This window comes from Oncorhynchus keta, chromosome 29, assembly GCF_023373465.1.
Source record: "Oncorhynchus keta strain PuntledgeMale-10-30-2019 chromosome 29, Oket_V2, whole genome shotgun sequence".
NCBI lineage: Eukaryota > Metazoa > Chordata > Actinopteri > Salmoniformes > Salmonidae > Oncorhynchus > Oncorhynchus keta.
In genome coordinates, this window is record NC_068449.1 from 50941922 (window position 1) to 50963198 (window position 21277).

Genomic DNA, 21277 nt, shown 5'->3' on the forward strand with positions numbered 1-21277 from the left:
CCCGTCCCTCGTAACAGGCCCGGGCAGCGAGAAGACTCATAGGGAGCAGATCGGCCACTCGCCTAGCCTGGCCTCTCAAGCTCCCAAAGACCTTGGCTTGGAGAATTGAATATCTATGATAACCAGCATCGTGGAATGATCCAACCTCCCAGGGCCATGCAGCAAGTAAACATAGTCAGTTCCCCTGACCCAGCCTCTCCTTAAGAGAAAAAAACCCCACTGGCTGAATCCCAGCACCAGAGGTGGGCGAGTAGAACATTATGTTTCCCCAACAGAACAGGGTCAAGACAGTAAAGTTACAGTGACAACAGGGGCCAGTCAGTTTGATCAAAGCAGTTTGCTCTCCCTACTAGAAACCTGATAGCGTGCCTCTGCTATTCTTGAGCTTTGATTTCCTCCTTTGGGTCTTAACCACCTTTTGACGGACAGAGAGCAAGATCGAGGCCAGTAGCCCATAAATGAACTCCACGAAGATGTCTATACTGCAGTGTGGCTGAACTACTGCACCAAGAGTATGTTTCCTATTTCTTATTAGAGAGTGGAAGAGGACAACAACAAGATGGCAGGCAGAGGGTTTTTCACTCCCTCAGACAAAAGGCTTTAGAGGGGAAAAAAGCTGTTTCTTTCCAAGGCGCTTCCTTGTCTCCGGTCCCGGGCGGTGGATTGTTTTTGTTCATTTCAGGGGGGGCCGTCTGTGTGGAGGCCTTATTTGTTTCCTGAATGGCTAATCTGCCAAGTTCATGCCTGGGGCTGGCCGCTGAGAAGGGGGTCCTTGTTTCCAGCGATGCCGGGCGGTCCTTGTGACAGTGCCGCTTGTCCCGGACCTCTGCCTGATTCATTACAATACAGCTGCCTCCAGAGGCGATCAGGCAGACAGAGGATTTGTCTCAAATGGCATCCTATTCCCCATGGGCCATGGTCAAAAGTAGTGTACTATATAGGGAACAGGGTGCCAACCAGGAGTTGAGGCAGAGCATGCTTGCCTTGGCCCTTTCCTCTCCCTCACAGACCCTCCTCAAGCAGGGTCGGGTCTGCAGCAAGCAGATGGTCTCTGGGGATTAAGCCATTAGGCACATGGCAGCCATTGTGAGGTCTTTGTGACATCAAAGGTCATACCCCAGGAGTTATAGAGGTCAAGGATGATGATGATTCTGAGCCCAGCTCGCTTGCCCTGGTTGTTTCCACAGCCTGAGGGGGAAAAAGCTGAGATGGACTGGCTGTGGTATTACTGCTTGCTGCTATTGGACCTGTCCAGAGAGTATTGATCATTAAACGGCACTGTTGAATGTGCTAAAAGCAACCGATTGGGTCTATTTGACTGGTATGATAATGATCACCTGTTAGTTCCTCGGCAGACTGAAGAGGGCTACTGACACAGATTTAGCACCATCTTATTAAAATATGTTCATATCCACCCTTAGAATATGACTCAATTATTTTCACTTCAAATTTTGTGACCAAAGACCAAATACATACGAATATTTTTTTTATATATGCATTCATAGAATGTAGAATGTCAGTCTTGTCAAGGACTGGACTCTACACAGACTGGTGTGTCAACCAATCACAGCTAGAGTTGGCCTATTATGCAAATAGCTGTGCCATATGGTCATATGCCTGTCACTTTGATGTTGAGCTCCACTGTACAGGCAGCAGTACAGCACCGTTCTGTTCAGGTCATTTTTTAGAAAGCAGTAGCAAGCAAAAGTCACAAACTCAAATGGTTTCCTGCAAATATGTAAATACCACACGAGTCTTACTTTTGTGACCTTGAGTCCTATTGATCAAACAACCAACAGGTTGGCTGTCTCCTTCAGTTGCCTCTCCAGAATATACCTTTGTTTGGTTTCAATGCGGAATAGTCTCCGCTTTTTCTCCTTTTATTGTGTCCCATTTGTACCACAGCGGCTGTGCTGGTGCCTTATTTTCCATAGAGGGAGGGAGCTCTCGTCTCACTTTGTTCACGGTGCCGGCCAGACTGGCGAACAAGTTGCTTGAAAAGAAAACCACAGTGACAGTGAAGTGAAGAAAATGTCCGTGGTGACATTGCTCCCCTTGCCAATGTGAGGTTCCACAAGCCTCATCACCACATTCGCACCTAATGCCCGATGTGGATATTTTCCCAGATATTGAAAGCCGTTCAGCGTGTACAATTACGCACTCTCACTGTGTAGCCTACTCCAAGGAGGCCAGAGGAGACCGATACGACTGCTTTGATTTGGTGAACTGATATAGGGTACGTACCATTTTGAGATTAGGCCTATAATTAGACTCGATTTAATACAATAGAATGGTCCGCACTGTTCTTCAATTGGTGATTACATAATTATGCCTCGTTCGCTTCCCCTCGCTCATCAACTCACCCATTCTCCCCCTTTTCTCCCCTTCATACTTTGCTTCATTTATTTCCTCTTATGTGTAAAATTAGTTTTGGGTTAGTTTAGGTTCAGTTTCGAGGCAATTATTGGAGTGATTATCAGCTGGGCACTGCACTTTCAACTGTCAGGAGAAGGAGTGGAGCAGGCCCTACTGTCGGGAGAAGGAATGGAGTAGGCCCTACTGTCGGGAGAAGGAATGGAGCAGGCCCTACTGTTGGGAGATGGAATGGAGCAGGCCCTACTGTCGGGAGAAGGAGTGGAGCAGGCCCTACTGTCGGGAGAAGGAGTGGAGCAGGCCCTACTGTCGGGAGAAGGAGTGGAGCAGGCCCTACTGTCGGGAGAAGGAGTGGAGCAGGCCCTACTGTCGGGAGAAGGAGTGGAGCAGGCCCTACTGTCGGGAGAAGGAGTGGAGCAGGCCCTACTGTCGGGAGAAGGAGTGGAGCAGGCCCTACTGTCGGGAGAAGGAGTGGAGCAGGCCCTACTGTCGGGAGAAGGAGTGGAGCAGGCCCTACTGTCGGGAGAAGGAATGGAGCAGGCCCTACTGTCGGGAGAAGGAATGGAGCAGGCCCTACTGTCGGGAGAAGGAATGGAGCAGGCCCTACTGTCGGGAGAAGGAATGGAGCAGGCCCTACTGTCGGGAGAAGGAATGGAGCAGGCCCTACTGTCGGGAGAAGGGATGGAGCAGGCCCTACTGTCGGGAGAAGGGATGGAGCAGGCCCTACTGTCGGGAGAAGGAATGGAGCAGGCCCTACTGTCGGGAGGGGGAATGGGGGTAAACCAATTTTAAAAATGACATGCCCTCCTAAAACTGGTTCTGTTCTTGATATTAAGATTCTGACAATGGCGACTTGTTATATAGGCTTATTTATGAAAAGTCAAGGACAGAGGGGGGCACGACTTTAAAAAATCAAAGTTCATACCCCAGGAGTTAGAGGTCAGAATCATCATTCTTGACCCCAGCTTGTTTGCCCTGGTTGTTTCCATAGCCTGAGGGGGAAGCAAGCTGAGATGGACTGGCTGTGGTATTACTGCTTGCTGCTATTGGACCTTTCCAGAGAGTATTGATCCTTAAACAGCACTATTGACTAGTGCCAAAGGCAACAGATTGGTCTTTTTGACTGGTGTGATAATGATCACCCGTTAGTAGCCCTGTCCGACCTGCCGAGGGGCGGACTCTGACCTGTGCTGTGTGCAAAACAAATGCAGTGTCAACGCCCACTCAAGGTCTGTTCACCCTCAGGCCTAAAGCCCTGTGGAGAGCGGAGAGGAAATATAGGGGCCAGGGTATAACGGGAGTGACTACCCTCATAGATTATTAAAATCGTAGATAATTTCTTTCTAGCTTTTTCTCAACGTACGAAAGAGGACTGACTGTTGCCCCCCTCCGGCTCTGTTCTGCTGGTCTTGAAATGCAGCAGTAACCACGACCACTAAGAAGGCAGTGAGTGTGGCACCAGAGCCGGAAAACCTCAGGATCCTCCTTCGGAAAATGTACTGCTGTTGTGGTATGAGAGGCACTCCTTCCCCGTTTCCAGCAGCGTCTCTAGATCTCATTCTCAGAGGTCAGCTGGCTCAGGAGGTGCGGAGGGATGTTCTGACTTCTGCAGGGTGGAGAGTGGAGTAAAACTCACTGTCATTGAGCCTTGTAGAAAAGTCCTTACGTAAGTTGTCGCAGCAACCCTTCACTCTCCCGTCAGAGGCAGGTTGAAAGGGTCATGTTGTGTTTCGCACCAAACGAAGGAAAACTGAGCTCTGTATAGACCTGACAACTTAAATCGTTTTGGACGTAATTGACTGAAAGTCGTTCCAAAGGCAATCGTTTCCCTGCTAAGAGACCAAATTGGAATTTGACATGATTTATCAAGACTCACGGTAGACGCGCTACTTTGGGTGGAGACGATAGAGGGAGAGAGAGAAGGAAAAAACCAGCTGGTTGTTTTCAGAGAAAGGGAAGCGACGCGGCAGACTCCCTAGCACTGACAGACTAATCATTCTTGCCACATAATGCATGCTCTTTCCCTGCATTTAGGAACACGCCACCACTCAACATATCATCAGCATCTCTGTTATTCAGTCCCTCTGCACAAGCAATGCTTTTACTCGTAGTGATGCCCCACATCTGTACGAATTACAGGTGCGCGCGGACTGCAGAGCATGGCTTGAACTGAAAGCTTGCTGGACAATGTTCTGCCCTTCGCCTTTGGAGGTCACAGCTAAGGTCGCTTCACAGCTGGACCATGGAGCGAGAAGATGAAATGACATCAGTACAGAGCAACACTGTCCACAGTGAAACTGGCGATTTTATTATTTTTTTGCCCTGAAGAGATTGCTGCCACACAGACGGTCCTCTCAGCAGAGGCCTGGCCTCCCCACCATGATGAGAATACACTGTGACACGGAGTAGCATTTTAAAGGCTTTATTTTTAGAGCTCTGTGCTGGAAAGGATCCACCAACCATCTCATCTACGCAAAGCATGGGATTTGGGGAAGGGGAGAGACCAGAAGAGACAGTCTCTTAACATTACTGCTTGTTTTGTTTCTCTGTTCGCTAGTTTCCGTTATGACGGCCATCGTTTTTGAAAGGGCTTTTCTGTTCTGTAGCTAATGTTAAAATATTTTGTCAAAAAGGCTTTTATTGGCAATGGGTTCAGGCCTACACCTCAGCATAGAATGGGTGAGACACCTGCACTGGGCATGCTTTTTGAATAGGGATGATTAATGTATAGAGTGGGGAAGGTCCAAGAATGGTTTGCCATGGTCGGATTAGCTGACGTTTTGGTTGTAGAAAGGGTGGGCAACCCGTTGAGCCATTCTACAGCTGAAGGATATGACACGTGTTGTGACATGCCCCGACGTCACTACAGCAGTGTGGCGGTGACACGGTCGGCATGAACGCTTGCTGTGTCCTCTAGCTTGTCAGCACGCATGCCAACTTCCTTTCCCTCACAGGCCAAGCTGGGTCATGTCACACTTTCCTCTGTGTCCTTGGGTGCTGTTGGGTCACTGTGACCAAACTAACCCAGAGGCAATCTTACGCAGGGATTTGAACCCTGGAATCGCTTAGCGTGATTTTGAAAGAAAACGTCCATTGAGTTGCTGCATCTTTTCAACCCCAGAGTCACTAGCAAGGAAGATGGGCTGCTCAGATCCTCCTGTCTCTTGCCCTGTCCTGATAACAGATTGTGTGTGAAAGGACTGGCATTGTCAATTCTCCACAATGGAATTGATTGCATTGTACTAAATAACAAAAAACATTCTTACAAAAAAGGAGAATGCCGCTCAAAGAACTGTTTGTGTACCCCTTAAGTGATGTTTTTATTCTACTACCCTGACCTTTTCTGCATACAATAGTGCGTATGAAGTTGAATAGCAAATGACTTTACAAATTATGACCAGGTTCGTAGTCAATGCAGCATCCTTGACATTGTAACCTTGTATTGAAAGGCTGATTATTCTCACTGATTACAGCAGTCCAGTATGAATGGCTAAGGAGAAGGGGTAGCAGTATTCAGTGTTTGCAGTCCCGTCACATTTTTCTGAGGACAAGGTGAGAAAATGGTCGCCACAACAATGAAAGGAGTTAATTAACTGCCAGCCGCTCAGCGGTTTTTCAACAACGGACATCCTTCGATGTTTGTTTCACTTCTTTATTCGTCACCCTCTTCCCGTCCCTCTCCCCAAAGACGTAGGCTGTAGCTTTGAATGACGCCGGCTACTGAAGTTCGTTGGACTCGTAGCAACAGCCCCACTCTGAGAACAAAATGGCCTCCTCACAATACGGACTGAGGGGAGCTGTCAGAGTGAGAAGGCAAGCAAAACGGGCAGCCTGTGGAAAACACTGCAAAGAATGAAGAGAAGACCAATATGGAGAGATGGGAGAAGTCAAAGATGAACAACTGATTAGAGTGGTTGGATGTTTGAATACCACTCCAGACAGAAAGGCACACACACACACTTATAAACACAAGATGGAGGGAGTATGAGTGTTCCTGATGATGCTGTCTTCTCCTGCAGTCTTTCTGAGAGCTGTGTGGGCTGTGTACAGTGCCGCTATGTACTATCTACTGAGTGCTGAAAGAAGGGGAGGGGGTGGCAGTAGGGGTGGCGGAATGAAATCAAGTGTACTAACGTGGAATCATTACTGCTTCTCCAACAGGGGCGGCCATTTAGGAGAGTGAGGTGGCTCATCAACCCCATGGGCCTCTAAGTATACATGAGCACTTAACTTTCTGTATCCACCAGCCCCACGTGTATAAATAATGACCAGCAGATTGCCATTCTCAATAATACAAGGGGTTGTTGTGTAGCCCTGTTTGCCGCACTGCAGCCCCGCCTTCCCCGCCTCAGGCTTGTCCTCGAGGGCCTCGTTCAGCCATTCTGGACCTGCAAGGCCTACCATACCTGCCCTGTCCCACCTCCTGAGCCCTTCAACAGCCCCTCTCGACCTGCGAGGCCTACCCAACCAGCCCTGTCCCAGCGCCTGAGCCCTTCAGCAGCCCCTCTCGACCTGCGAGGCCTACCCAACCAGCCCTGTCCCACCCCCTGAGCCCTTCAGCAGCCCCTCTCGACCTGCGAGGCCTACCCAACCAGCCCTGTCCCACCGCCTGAGCCCTTCAGCAGCCCCTCTCGACCTGCGAGGCCTACCCAACCAGCCCTGTCCCACCCCCTGAGCCCTTCAGCAGCCCCTCTCGACCTGCGAGGCCTACCCAACCAGCCCTGTCCCACCCCCTGAGCCCTTCAGCAGCCCCTCTCGACCTGCGAGGCCTACCCAACCAGCCCTGTCCCACCCCTGAGCCCTTCAGCAGCCCCTCTCGACCTGCGAGGCCTACCCAACCAGCCCTGTCCCACCCCTGAGCCCTTCAGCAGCCCCTCTCGACCTGCGAGGCCTACCCAACCAGCCCTGTCCCACCCCTGAGCCCTTCAGCAGCCCCTCTCGACCTGCGAGGCCTACCCAACCAGCCCTGTCCCATTCTCCCCCTGAGCCCTTCAGCAGCCCCTCTCGACCTAGGCCTACCCAACCAGCCCTGTCCCACCCCTGAGCCCTTCAGCAGCCCCTCTCGACCTGCGAGGCCTACCCAACCAGCCCTGTCCCACCCCCTGAGCCCTTCAGCAGCCCCTCTCGACCTGCGAGGCCTACCCAACCAGCCCTGTCCCACCCCTGAGCCCTTCAGCAGCCCCTCTCGACCTGCGAGGCCTACCCAACCAGCCCTGTCCCACCCCCTGAGCCCTTCAGCAGCCCCTCTCGACCTGCGAGGCCTACCCAACCAGCCCTGTCCCAGCGCTTTCTCCACCAAGACTCTGACTCAAACGCTGACTCATGCTCCACATTAACTGCATGAGAATTTCAGCCTTGTTAACTTTTTCAATGTTAGAAACAGGTTTTTCTGGTGTTTTATCTACAGCATTAATTGAGGCCCAGTTGGAGACTTGTTCTGAAGGACAGAAAGAACTCATCCCCTTCCTCATGATAATGAAAGACACATTATGAAAGTCGCTGTTGTGCCCGGTGTAATTTCCGATAACTACATTAAAACACAGCAGTTATCTAAGCGGCTTAATTGGAAAAATGTCCTTCCAGTGGGCCGCCATTTATTCTCCCAAATTGAGATGTGCAAAGACATTAATGAGCTACGTAAAAGTTTCTTGCAAGAAGAAATGGAGGGAAAGCAAGATGGTTGTCTCTCCACTGCTGTACTAAAAGGAGGAACTGAGAGGGGGAGAATAGCAAGGGGTTGTCTCTCCACTGCTGTACTAAAAGGAGGAACTGAGAGGGGGAGAATAGCAAGGGGTTGTCTCTCCACTGCTGTACTAAAAGGAGGAACTGAGAGGGGGAGAATAGCAAGGGGTTGTCTCTCCACTGCTGTACTAAAAGGAGGAACTGAGAGGGGGAGAATAGCAAGGGGTTGTCTCTCCACTGCTGTACTAAAAGGAGGAACTGAGAGGGGGAGAATAGCAAGGGGTTGTCTCTCCACTGCTGTACTAAAAGGAGGAACTGAGAGGGGGAGAATAGCAAGGGGTTGTCTCTCCACTGCTGTACTAAAAGGAGGAACTGAGAGGGGGAGAATAGCAAGGGGTTGTCTCTCCACTGCTGTACTAAAAGGAGGAACTGAGGGAGAATAGCAAGGGGTTGTCTCTCCACTGCTGTACTAAAAGGAGGAACTGAGAGGGGGAGAATAGCAAGGGGTTGTCTCTCCACTGCTGTACTAAAAGGAGGAACTGAGAGGGGAGAATCCACTGCTGTACTAAAAGGAGGAACAAGGGGGAGGCAAGGGGTGAGAGGGAGAATAGCAAGGGGTTCTCTCCACTGCTGTACTAAAAGGAGGAACTGAGAGGGGGAGAATAGCAAGGGGTTGTCTCTCCACTGCTGTACTAAAAGGAGGAACTGAGGGAGAATAGCAAGGGGTTGTCTCTCCACTGCTGTACTAAAAGGAGGAACTGAGAGGGGGAGAATAGCAAGGGGTTGTCTCTCCACTGCTGTACTAAAAGGAGGAACTGAGAGGGGGAGAATAGCAAGGGGTTGTCTCTCCACTGCTGTACTAAAAGGAGGAACTGAGAGGGGGAGAATAGCAAGGGGTTGTCTCTCCACTGCTGTACTAAAAGGAGGAACTGAGAGGGGGAGAATAGCAAGGGGTTGTCTCTCCACTGCTGTACTAAAAGGAGGAACTGAGAGGGAGAATAGCAAGGGGTTGTCTACTAAAAGGAGGAACCACTGCTGTACTAAAAGGAGGAACTGAGAGGGGAGAATAGCAAGGGGTTGTCTCTCCACTGCTGTACTAAAAGGAGGAACTGAGAGGGGAGAATAGCAAGGGGTTGTCTCTCCACTGCTGTACTAAAAGGAGGAAAAGGGGGAGGAACTGTACTAAAAGGAGGAACTGGGGAGAATAGCAAGGGGTTGTCTCTCCACTGCTGTACTAAAAGGAGGAACTGAGGGAGAATAGCAAGGGGTTGTCTCTCCACTGCTGTACTAAAAGGAGGAACTGAGAGGGGGAGAATAGCAAGAGGGTTGTCTCTCCACTGCTGTACTAAAAGGAGGAACTGAGAGGGGGAGAATAGCAAGAGGGTTGTCTCTCCACTGCTGTACTAAAAGGAGGAACTGAGAGGGGGAGAATAGCAAGAGGGTTGTCTCTCCACTGCTGTACTAAAAGGAGGAACTGAGAGGGGGAGAATAGCAAGATGGTTGTCTCTCCACTGCTGTACTAAAAGGAGGAACTGTACTAAAAGGAGGAGAGGGGGAGAATAGCAAGGGGTTGTCTCTCCACTGCTGTACTAAAAGGAGGAACTGAGAGGGGGAGAATAGCAAGGGGTTGTCTCTCCACTGCTGTACTAAAAGGAGGAACTGAGAGGGGGAGAATAGCAAGGGGTTGTCTCTCCACTGCTGTACTAAAAGGAGGAACTGAGAGGGGAGAATAGCAAGGGGTTGTCTCTCCACTGCTGTACTAAAAGGAGGAAAAGGGGAGGAACTGAGAGGGGGAGAATAGCAAGGGGTTGTCTCTCCACTGCTGTACTAAAAGGAGGAACTGAGAGGGGGAGAATAGCAAGGGGTTGTCTCTCCACTGCTGTACTAAAAGGAGGAACTGAGAGGGGGAGAATAGCAAGGGGTTGTCTCTCCACTGCTGTACTAAAAGGAGGAACTGAGAGGGGGAGAATAGCAAGGGGTTGTCTCTCCACTGCTGTACTAAAAGGAGGAACTGAGAGGGGGAGAATAGCAAGGGGTTGTCTCTCCACTGCTGTACTAAAAGGAGGAACTGAGAGGGGGAGAATAGCAAGGGGTTGTCTCTCCACTGCTGTACTAAAAGGAGGAACTGAGAGGGGGAGAATAGCAAGGGGTTGTCTCTCCACTGCTGTACTAAAAGGAGGAACTGAGGGAGAATAGCAAGGGGTTGTCTCTCCACTGCTGTACTAAAAGGAGGAACTGAGAGGGGGAGAATAGCAAGGGGTTGTCTCTCCACTGCTGTACTAAAAGGAGGAACTAAAAGGAGGAACTGAGAGGGGAGAATAGCAAGGGGTTGTCTCTCCACTGCTGTACTAAAAGGAGGAACTGAGGGAGAATAGCAAGGGGTTGTCTCTCCACTGCTGTACTAAAAGGAGGAACTGAGAGGGGGAGAATAGCAAGGGGTTGTCTCTCCACTGCTGTACTAAAAGGAGGAACTGAGAGGGGGAGAATAGCAAGGGGTTGTCTCTCCACTGCTGTACTAAAAGGAGGAACTGAGAGGGGGAGAATAGCAAGGGGTTGTCTCTCCACTGCTGTACTAAAAGGAGGAACTGAGAGGGGGAGAATAGCAAGGGGTTGTCTCTCCACTGCTGTACTAAAAGGAGGAACTGAGAGGGGGAGAATAGCAAGGGGTTGTCTCTCCACTGCTGTACTAAAAGGAGGAACTCTCCACTGCTGTACTAAAAGGAGGAACTGAGGGGGGAGGAACTGAGAGGGGGAGAATAGCAAGGGGTTGTCTCTCCACTGCTGTACTAAAAGGAGGAACTGAGAGGGGGAGAATAGCAAGGGGTTGTCTCTCCACTGCTGTACTAAAAGGAGGAACTGAGAGGGGGAGAATAGCAAGGGGTTGTCTAACGCTGACCTTTCACTGCTGACAAAAAGGAGAGAGGGGGAGGGACAAAGAGGGAGAGGGGAGGAGAATCCTCTTCACCTCAGCCCTTGGCCCTCTTCAACAGGATATCCTAAATCCAGACCCCACACAGGCATGTGAGGTTCTCTCCATGCAGCAGCTGGGGTCTGCCTCTGCACTGTCTCAGTCCAGGGCTGCGTCATAGTGCACTACTTTCAACTAGGGCTCTGGTCAAAAGTAGTGCACTGTATAGGGAATAGGGCGCCATTTTGAATACACCCCAGGTTTGTAACTGTTAACGTCTGGTCTGCCCTATCAGCTCTGGAAAGCAAGAGGGAACCACCAACAGAGACAGTTGCAATAACCATAGAAATAGACTAGGCTAGAATGGGAATTTCCATTTCAAGTCAACGTTTCTGTGGGTGTAACAATCCTTCAACGTTCATTCTTGTCGTTTTCATCTTACTGTCAAGGTCTAGTATCTGTTACTTTACTAACTGGTAGCTAATTAACAGTAGCTGTAGCAGCTACTATCAAGGTTTCTCCTCTCTCCCATATGTTGCTTGGCATCTCCAGTCTGCTCCTTACCGGTGTGTCTTTCAGGGCAGTGTTCACCTCCACCAGGCTGGTCACATTACCTCTGCTTCAGGTTTAACTCCAGTCTCTCTACCTGCCAATCACAAATCTCTGCTTCCCTTAGACTCCAAGCAGGACTGACAGCATGGAGCGTTGGAGCATGGCCTCTCTTCTCTATCTCGCGCTCCCTCCTCTCTCTCTCTGCCTGTGGGTAGTAACCAGTGTTTCTCAACCTCCTCTCTCTCTCTGCCTGTGGGTAGTAACCAGTGTTTTCTCTCTCTCTCTGCCTGTGGGTAGTAACCAGTGTTTCTCAACCTCCTCTCTCTCTCTGCCTGTGGGTAGTAACCAGTGTTTCTCGCTCTCTCTCTCTCTCTTTCTGCCTGTGGGTAGTAGTAACCAGTGTTTCTCTCCCTCCTCTCTCTCTCTCTCTCTCTTTCTGCTTGTGGGTAGTAACCAGTGTTTCTCTGCCTGTGGGTAGTAACCAGTGTTTCTCTCTCTCTCTCTCTCTCTCTCTGCCTGTGGGTAGTAACCAGTGTTTCTCTGTCTTTCTGCCTGTGGGTAGTAACCAGTGTTTCTCTGCCTAACCTCTCTCTCTCTCTCTCTCTCTCTCTCTCTCTCTCTCTCTCTCTCTCTCCCTCTCTCTCTGCCTGTGGGTAGTAACCAGTGTTTCTCTGTCTCTGCCTGTGGGTAGTAACCAGTGTTTCTCTGTCTCTGCCTGTGGGTAGTAACCGGTTTCTCTGAGTGGTGCTCGATATGTGCTGTGGTGACTATAGCTAAGGGCTTTTTATAGTCATAAGAGAACTCTCTGCTAGGTTTTGTTGCCTGGGTGACATGTCAGCAATGCTCTCTCTCTTTCTCTCTCGCTCTCCCTTTGTCCCCTTTTCCCACTAACACACACATCACTAATATTTTCCCCTGCAGTCTGCCACTTTCCTCTGCTTAGAGCTGCTTGCTCTATTTCAGGGACGGGCAACACCAGTCCTCTCAACACTGTCACAGTTTTGCCCCAGTTAACACACCTGACTCCAACTTCAACTAATCTTGGTCTTCAGTTTAGAATGCAGTGTAGTTGAATCAGCTGTGTTTGCGAGGGATGTGGGGGAAGGGCGACAACACTCCGGCCCTGAGGAATGCAGTTGCCCATCCCTGGTCTATCTGGTCGTGTGTGTGTGTGTGTGTGTGTGTGTGTGTGTGTGTGTACACAATGTGTGCTACACACACACACACACTGTCCACATTCTGCAGGGCCCTCTATCTACCCTCTCTCAAATGAACTGACTCTGACCTAGGGCTGTGGTGGTCCTAAAAATGTTGTCAGCAGGTGATTGTCATGCAAATAACTGCTGGTCTCATGGTAAGTGACCATTAATGAACATAAACAAGTTTATCATCCCGTAGCTTCCCACGCTTGGCCTACAAGTCACTGATCCACACCTTTTGGAGCATCTACATTTCAAACAATCCACTAAGTCCATGTAATATAGCCGACACATCACAATGAAGCCCTTATTTATTTTACAGGTGTGAATAATCATGATATGAAGAAAATGTCTATTTCAGAAGAACAGAATAGCATACACTTGTCTGCACTTGTCCAATAATATCCACTTCACTTTCATGCGCATATCAGGTGTGGCAGCTGTGATCAGCCAGCCTCATCCCCTACCAGCCTTCACTCACCTGCTTCACCTGCTTCTCTCCCTCCACTAACATAGAATTTAGCTGTGATGGCGAGCCGGGATCCAGACCCTGATTTGTACATTTGTTACATTGGAGCAGCTCGTAAAGCTCGAAATTGTATAATTTCATCGCCTGTTATAACCAAGCGCACTGACCAGTCCGAGTTGACTGTCCTGCAGCCTCTGAGTGTCAGAGAGGGTATGGAGCACCGCTTCACGACAGGCATGCTTGTTGCTTTACAGCAAAAAAATCTTCTCTAACCTAAACTTTAAAAAATATGACCCATATTACCGGAGGTTCCTCTTTTTTTTCAGGATTTTCACACATTTTATATCATTTCACAAACCAAACCGGGCCGAACAGGATGCTAAGCCACTGATAAAAAAAACATGTTTTCCCACCTCGGTATCCCGATACTAAATTGGTATGGTCATACTTGGCCTGGTATCGTGTTGTTTGTCAAATGTTGGTATCATGACAAGCCTACTATAATCCTGTTGTAAAGCGCAGCAATGTTCTTAATATTAGGAATGCCGTTTTGGAGAAGCCTAGTCACCGTAACAGCCCCAACTCTGACCCTCTACTCTCACATCCAGCACTCTGAATCCCAGCAAGACACCTCACCTCTCAAGGCCTCAGTCTCAACCTCCCTCCCAGCCATCCCTCCCAGCCATCCCTCCCAGCCATCACTCCATCCCTCCCAGCCATCACTCCATCCCTCCCAGCCATCACTCCATCCCTCCCTCCTTGCCATCCCTGCCCTCAACTGTCTCAGTTCAGTTGGTTAATAGGACTGTAGAGCGCTTGCCATTCTCCCATACAAGCGGCCTTACTCTCAAAGAAAGGAAACTGTTTCACTGCACATATAGCCTACTCAACCATTTCTGTACAAACACACACAATGCTCAACCATTTTATTTACCGAGACAGTTTATTTCCCAACCAACACACTTACCTAGACATTTGTGTACACACACTTGTGTTATTTCTGCTTCCTCATATTAAACCAATATGTCGTACGTTCACTGTAACCTTCTGTCCTAATCTAACCCCTCCTAACGGTAGACTTAAACATGTTACATGAGGAGAGTCCCATGACACACGGCAGAGCATTGAGCCGTGCCAATGCTGCTGTTTACACACACTTCCTCCCCTAGTGGCACTCTGTTTGCCTCAGGCTGTTGAGTCAAGCAAGTCACCCCCCTCACTCACACACACAGACACCTCAGCTCATGCCTCCTAAACGATGGACCAGTGTTTGTTGTGCTTGTAAAAATGGATCTGTTTATGAAATTAAACCATTAAAGTTTTGGAAGCCACACAGCCCTCTCTGGGCCATTTGAACCAAACTGAAACACTATCACACTATTATTTGTCCATTAAAGGGGTAAGTGTTTGGAGCATAGAGACTGTAGTACTGTAATATTATAGCTGTAGTGTAGTGTTGGGCTGGAATACTCTAGCAGAGTGTTAGCTGACTGTAGTACTGTAATATTATAGCTGTAGTGTAGTGTTGGGCTGGAATACTCTAGCAGAGTGTTAGCTGACTGTAGTACTGTAATATTATAGCTGTAGTGTTGGGCTGGAATACTCTAGCAGAGTGTTAGCTGACTGTAGTACTGTAATATTATAGTTGTAGTGATGGGCTGGAATACTCTGGCAGAGTGTTAGCTGACTGTAGTACTGTGATATTATAGCTGTAGTGTTGGGCTGGAATACTCTAGCAGAGTGTTAGCTGACTGTAGTACTGTCATATTATAGCTGTAGTGTAGTGTTGGGCTGGAATACTCTAGCAGAGTGTTAGCTGACTGTAGTACTGTAATATTATAGCTGTAGTGTAGTGTTGGGCTGGAATACTCTAGCAGAGTGTTAGCTGACTGTAGTACTGTAATATTATAGCTGTAGTGTAGTGTTGGGCTGGAATACTCTAGCAGAGTGTTAGCTGACTGTAGTACTGTAATATTATAGCTGTAGTGTAGTGTTGGGCTGGAATACTCTAGCAGAGTGTTAGCTGACTGTAGTACTGTAATATTATAGCTGTAGTGTATTGTTGGGCTGGAATACTCTAGCAGAGTGTTAGCTGACTAGTACTGTAATATTATAGCTGTAGTGGTGGGCTGGAATACTCTAGCAGAGTGTTAGCTGACTGTAGTACTGTAATATTATAGATGTAGTGTTGTGTTGGGCTGGAATACTCTAGCAGAGTGTTAGCTGACTGTAGTACTGTAATATTATAGTTGTAGTGTTGGTCTGGAATACTCTAGCAGAGTGTTAGCTGACTGTAGTACTGTAATATTATAGCTGTAGTGTTGGGCTGGAATACTCTAGCAGAGTGTTAGCTGACTGTAGTACTGTAATATTATAGCTGTAGTGTTGGGCTGGAATACTCTAGCAGAGTGTTAGCTGACTGTAGTACTGTAATATTATAGCTGTAGTGTATTGTTGGGCTGGAATACTCTAGCAGAGTGTTAGCTGACTGTAGTACTGTAATATTATAGCTGTAGTGTAGTGTTGGGCTGGAATACTCTAGCAGAGTGTTAGCTGACTGTAGTACTGTAATATTATAGCTGTAGTATAGTGTTGGGCTGGAATACTCTAGCAGAGTGTTAGCTGACTGTAGTACTGTAATATTATAGCTGTAGTGTAGTGTTGGGCTGGAATTCTCTAGCAGAGTGTTAGCTGACTGTAGTACTGTAATATTATAGCTGTAGTGTATTGTTGGGCTGGAATACTCTAGCAGAGTGTTAGCTGACTGTAGTACTGTAATATTATAGCTGTAGTGTAGTGTTGGGCTGGAATACTCTAGCAGAGTGTTAGCTGACTGTAGTACTGTAATATTATAGCTGTAGTATAGTGTTGGGCTGGAATACTCTAGCAGAGTGTTAGCTGACTGTAGTACTGTAATATTATAGCTGTAGTATAGTGTTGGGCTGGAATACCCTAGGAGAGTGTTAGCTGACTGTAGTACTGTAATAGTATAGCTGTAGTATAGTGTTGGGCTGGAATACCCTAGGAGAGTGTTAGCTGACTGTAGTACTGTAATATTATAGCTGTAGTATAGTGTTGGGCTGGAATACCCTAGGAGAGTGTTAGCTGACTGTAGTACTGTAATATTATAGCTGTAGTATAGTGTTGGGCTGGAATACCCTAGGAGTGTGTTAGCTGACTGTAGTACTGCAATATTGTTGCACTGCAGCTGCAGGGCAGAGGATGGATAGTGGAGGTGGTGAAAGACCTGCGAGGTCTGGCCGGCCACTCTAAATATGATTAACGTCACTATTGGGCAGTCAGAAATTTGACCTCTGCTTTAAACCCAACCCCTACCAAAGACACGTACCGCTTTTGGAGAGATTTTGGAGGCTTCCACATTGGGCGCAAGTGCACAAGGGCAGGTGAAGGCATCTAGGATTTAATACCGGCTCACTTCCCGCCAGATTCTTTTCTGTCGTACCCGGGATTCAAACTGGCTGCCCGCCGGTTGCTGACTCACCTCTCTAACCGCTAGGCTACAGGCCGCATGGATACAGACCCAGGTGCTCTCAACATAGAGATGTTTTTGGGTTCTACCTAGCTTCTCCTCAGGGGATATGGTGACTACAAGAGTCTGTTGAGACGTGTGGAAAAGGGGAGGATCGCGTACTGTGTAAGGGAGCGACGCACCTGAAGGGCAGACCACCGAGTGTGTGTATGTATGTGTATGTGTGTGTGTCTGCGTTCATGTGTGGTGATGCTAACCGGGTTAACCGAGGAAGTGTGACGAGTGTGTTCCCAGGACGGGAGGATGCTCTTCCACACCACTGCTGGCTCAGCTAGTCATGCAGAAAGACTGCAGGATTCCGCTATCAGGGAGCATGTGTTAAAACCCACCAAACGTTCACACGTACACACACTCTAGCAGATTACTGCTTCAGGTTCAGCTACAGTACACACACACACACACGCATTCATGCATAAACTCTCACCGACACACATACCCTCTCACTGACTGACAAACACACACATGCTTACTTACACAAGCATACACTGTCATGTTAATATACTGTACTTGCATACTCAGGAGTGGAGGAGAATATTTCAGACATGGCTGTGGTTATGGGCATTCCTCAACTACTCGGACCAGGTTGCATTGCTGTTGAGTTGCGTCAGTCACATTCCACTGACAAACCACCCAAAACAAATTCCATTTATGTCTCTTTCACTTTGAACACAAGACATGGCAACGTGTGCGTGTGTGCGTGTGTGCGTGTGTGTGCGTGTGGCAGCATTTTTACCACCTGACTCATCACAACACTATCACTCACTCCTGCTGTTAGCCTGTTATAGATAAGTCTAATTCCTCAAATTCCATTTAGACAAAGAGCCTGTACTTTTCAAAGGCTAAGCCGATGGCTAACATCTAAACCAGATCAAGCGTTGTCCCCCGAGTCTCTGGTAATTGGACAGAGGTTAAAAATGGCCGCTTCTTTCATATTGACCTCCTTATCCTTCTTATCATGAGACCCTTGTTTATGTGTTTGACTTTGACTCCTCTATTTGTAGCTGGTTGCTGTGGAGATGGCATTTAGGACATTGGGTAAGTAAACTGTCAAGTATGGGAGAACAGCGGTATTGAAATGTAGCAATGTTTCCGGACTGCAAATACAATGGGTTTTCTGGTACAAAGAGCTGTTGTTGCTGGTCGTAGCTCAGCTAAACATGTCAAGACGTTCCTGGATCCTCCACCTGCATTCCTTCCATGTTACACCATCCTTCAGGCTCACCTGTCTTCCTGATTCATCACGCCGTAATCTTCAAAAAGACAGCAAAGTGAAAAACAACGGCTACCTCACCCTCTCCGCTCCAAATTGCTTCTCCGTCCTCGTTCAGTTTCGTGTCTTCTCCACTAGCCTCAGCTTTTGAGTCCTAGGTCTTTCTTTTTCCTCTGCTCTGGAGAAAACTATCCCACTCTCGAGCTTTTCTGAGATCCCAAGCCCAAAGTTGCCAGCTGCTCCATCCACTCCAATTACATCTCAGAGAATAGATTTTGCTCCGGTTCGGCCCCTGTATCTTCTCCTTTTGAGAGGGATGTTTTGTAGTATGGAGTTGGCTCCGGTATGATGTAGTTGTGGCTTTTTCTAGAAAACTGTACATGAGAAACATGCTGTGTGTTCTAGTGAGATTCCTTTACCCTGGCATCTCCTCTTCCTCCTCCTCCTCTTCTTCCCTGGCTTGCCCCTTCCAGTGCAGGGTCTAGGAGAATGCCTATTAGTCCTTGGGTATTGTTAGGGGAGCAGCAGGGCTGTAATTTGTAGCTATTTTTAAAGGAGAAAGTGACATCTGCTGAAGCGCGAGCGTGGGTGGGAGATACTCAGTGTGTGTGTGTGTGTGTGTGCGCTCCGGATGTACAGAGCCACGGCCACGCATTCATAACTCAATGAACAGTCCCACATCTTGGCAAAGTGCTTCACACCCACAAACCACTCTGCATTTAAAGGTCACCGTTTATTGAGATGCTGAAGCTTGATAATATGGACATGGCCAGCCCATCTGCATTCTCCAATGGCATTTTACTACACGCCGAGATACTGGCTTTATAAATTATTCTCCAAATTGCCTTGGTGGTGGGGGGGTGACCAACATAATATATTATATTCCCCCATATATGCCATTTACAGAAAAATGGAGCACTTACAGTCTGGCTTGTGCATACATTCTGTAATTTGCAGTGGTCTGGAATTGAATAGCCTGCTCTTTCTGCCATGCCTATTAGAAGAGGGCAAAGACCCCAACATACATGCCTGTTCCTCCCCCATGTTGGGAAAAATGGGACTCTGGCTTCCTGCTTCATATCTGTAATTTGCAGAGGTCTGGATTGAATAGCCTGCTCTTTCTGATCCTATTAGAAGAGGGCAATAGTTCCCCATAGAGGCCTGTTCCTGTGTTGGGAGAGGTGGGGTGTTGTGGGACTGTGGATAGGAGAGGTGGGACTGTGGATAGGAGAGGTGGGACTGTGGATAGGAGAGGTGGGACTGTGGATAGGAGAGGTGGGACTGTGGATAGGAGAGGTGGGACTGTGGATAGGAGAGGTGGGACTGTGGATAGGAGAGGTGGGACTGTGGATAGGAGAGGTGGGACTGTGGATAGGAGAGGTGGGACTGTGGATGGGAGAGGTGGGACTGTGGATAGGAGAGGTGGGACTGTGGATAGGAGAGGTGGGACTGTGGATAGGAGAGGTGGGACTGTGGATGGACTGTGGATGGGAGAGGTGGGAGAGGTGGGACTGTGGATGGGAGAGGTGGGACTGTGGATGGGAGAGGTGGGACTGTGGATGGGAGAGGTGGGACTGTGGATGGGAGAGGTGGGACTGTGGATGGGAGAGGTGGGACTGTGGATGGGAGAGGTGGGACTGTGGATGGGAGAGGTGGGACTGTGGATGGGAGAGGTGGGACTGTGGATAGGAGAGGTGGGACTGTGGATAGGAGAGGTGGGACTGTGGATAGGAGAGGTTGAGATCTGAAAAATATGTGAAAAAGGAGGTGGAGCTATGGTCCCCTATTGAGCACTGGGCAGAACCCAGAGACCCAGGAAGGTCAAAGGTAACTCAGACACAGTTGGGCTCCTCACACTCCTCGTCCTCCTCCTCCAACTAGCTCATCCAGACACCCAGCCAGCAAACCACCGCTGCTAATCTGGGCTGTGGAGTGGCACTTTTGAATAATTAAAGGGGGTTTATCCATTCCTCTGTAAATGTTGACACCCGCGCAGGCCAAGTTTCACCTGGCTTATGGCTGCCAGTTCTGTAACCCTCTTCTCTCCGTGTTCATGTCCATGTGGAATATTGATGCGGTAAATGCAAAACATGCTAAACCGCAACACAGTAGGGATGGGACAGAGGGATAGTATTCACGTTAACTGCGTTATTAGAGTGGCAGTGTCGGTAAGTTCCCTGTTCATGGTACAGGCCTGCAGCTAAATCATTTAACGATGTTATATAAATGCTCCCAGAAACATTATCAACCCCTGACATTGTTTTCCTGCGTGGCTGTCTGGTACATAAGTCATGCTCTGACTGATCTTGTTTATAGCTGCCGTTCGTAGCTAGCAGAAGATCTCTGTATTAATTGACGATGGGTAAAGGTCAAGACTGGCTTTGAAGAATCCGAGGGAGAACTCGTGTTCGGCCTTCTAACTCTGTATGCGTGCGTGTCGGCTTTGCTGTAGTTCAGTGCCAAAGGGTTAATTCAACCCATCCACAAAGGACACAACACTTCCTGCTGTCTGATTTATTCGCTCTACTCAACAAGGTCAACAGCTTCCTCCTCCCCCATTTTCATTTGAAGTCCCTCTCTAAAGGCAGGTCACAGATCAGTGATACACTATATCAGTAGGCAGTGAGAAAATACGAGGTAAGCGATGGTTGCTGTTCTCAGATCTGGCCAGGCCTCCATAGCTGGGAGGTGCCGTGCCTGGCCCACCCCAGAAGGGAAGGCTCCAGATGGGAGGTCAGGAAGAAGCCTCTAGCCTCCCATCCACTGAGAAACTGCAGGAGCCCACCACCCAGATATACTTTTTCCTACAATGCCGCTGGAAGTTAAACACGAGCCTGCTACCTGGTTCCTGCTAATAGATAAAGCACTGGTTTCTTTTGATTAGGAAAATAATCCAGGTGACCTTTTTGTCAGCCAGGGATTTAGTTCCGTTTCTCTCAGTTGTAATCCAGAAAGAGGCACAGTTGGTTAGATAAATGTCACAGTGAGGTCCGACGTCTCTCTTCTCACTTGAATCCCGGGGCAGAAAAATATCAAAGTCTTTAGTCAGCGGTTTGATTTCTTATTTACTTACTTATTAAGTATTCCTTCCAGGAAGTGGGAATGCCTTGTGGTGTTATTGTGAAGCCTGACCTTCAATGGCTTTCAGCAGGGAAATAGAAAGTCCAATTTTAGATCCTGATGGCAGATGAACAACTAATAAAGCTCGATATTAGTTTTGTCACAGTAATTTATGGTGTTATTATCACGGGTCCAAAGCACACCCGGTCGCCCCTGGTGTCTTGGGGGGGGGGGTGCGTACCCTGGCCAGTAGGTTGTCTAAGGGGAGTTAAAC

The 21277-nt window shown here is 48.6% G+C and overlaps 1 protein-coding gene and 1 long non-coding RNA gene across 4 annotated transcripts in view; one reads left to right on the forward strand and one right to left on the reverse strand.

Moving 5' to 3' along the window:
- LOC118370721 (F-box/WD repeat-containing protein 7-like) overlaps positions 1 to 21277 on the forward strand; it is a 104258-nt gene that overhangs the window by 32551 nt on the left and 50430 nt on the right. The gene's annotated exons all lie outside the window — the stretch shown is intronic.
- LOC127913663 (uncharacterized) lies at positions 6633 to 7847 on the reverse strand. 2 transcript variants are annotated; one of them, XR_008086355.1, is made up of 4 exons: positions 7564 to 7847; positions 7441 to 7502; positions 7010 to 7133; positions 6633 to 6947 (listed from the first exon to the last, which is right to left on the reverse strand). It is a non-coding gene; the product is annotated as an uncharacterized LOC127913663 (long non-coding RNA). The 2 variants fall into 2 exon arrangements; XR_008086354.1 differs by having other exon boundaries at positions 6633 to 7133.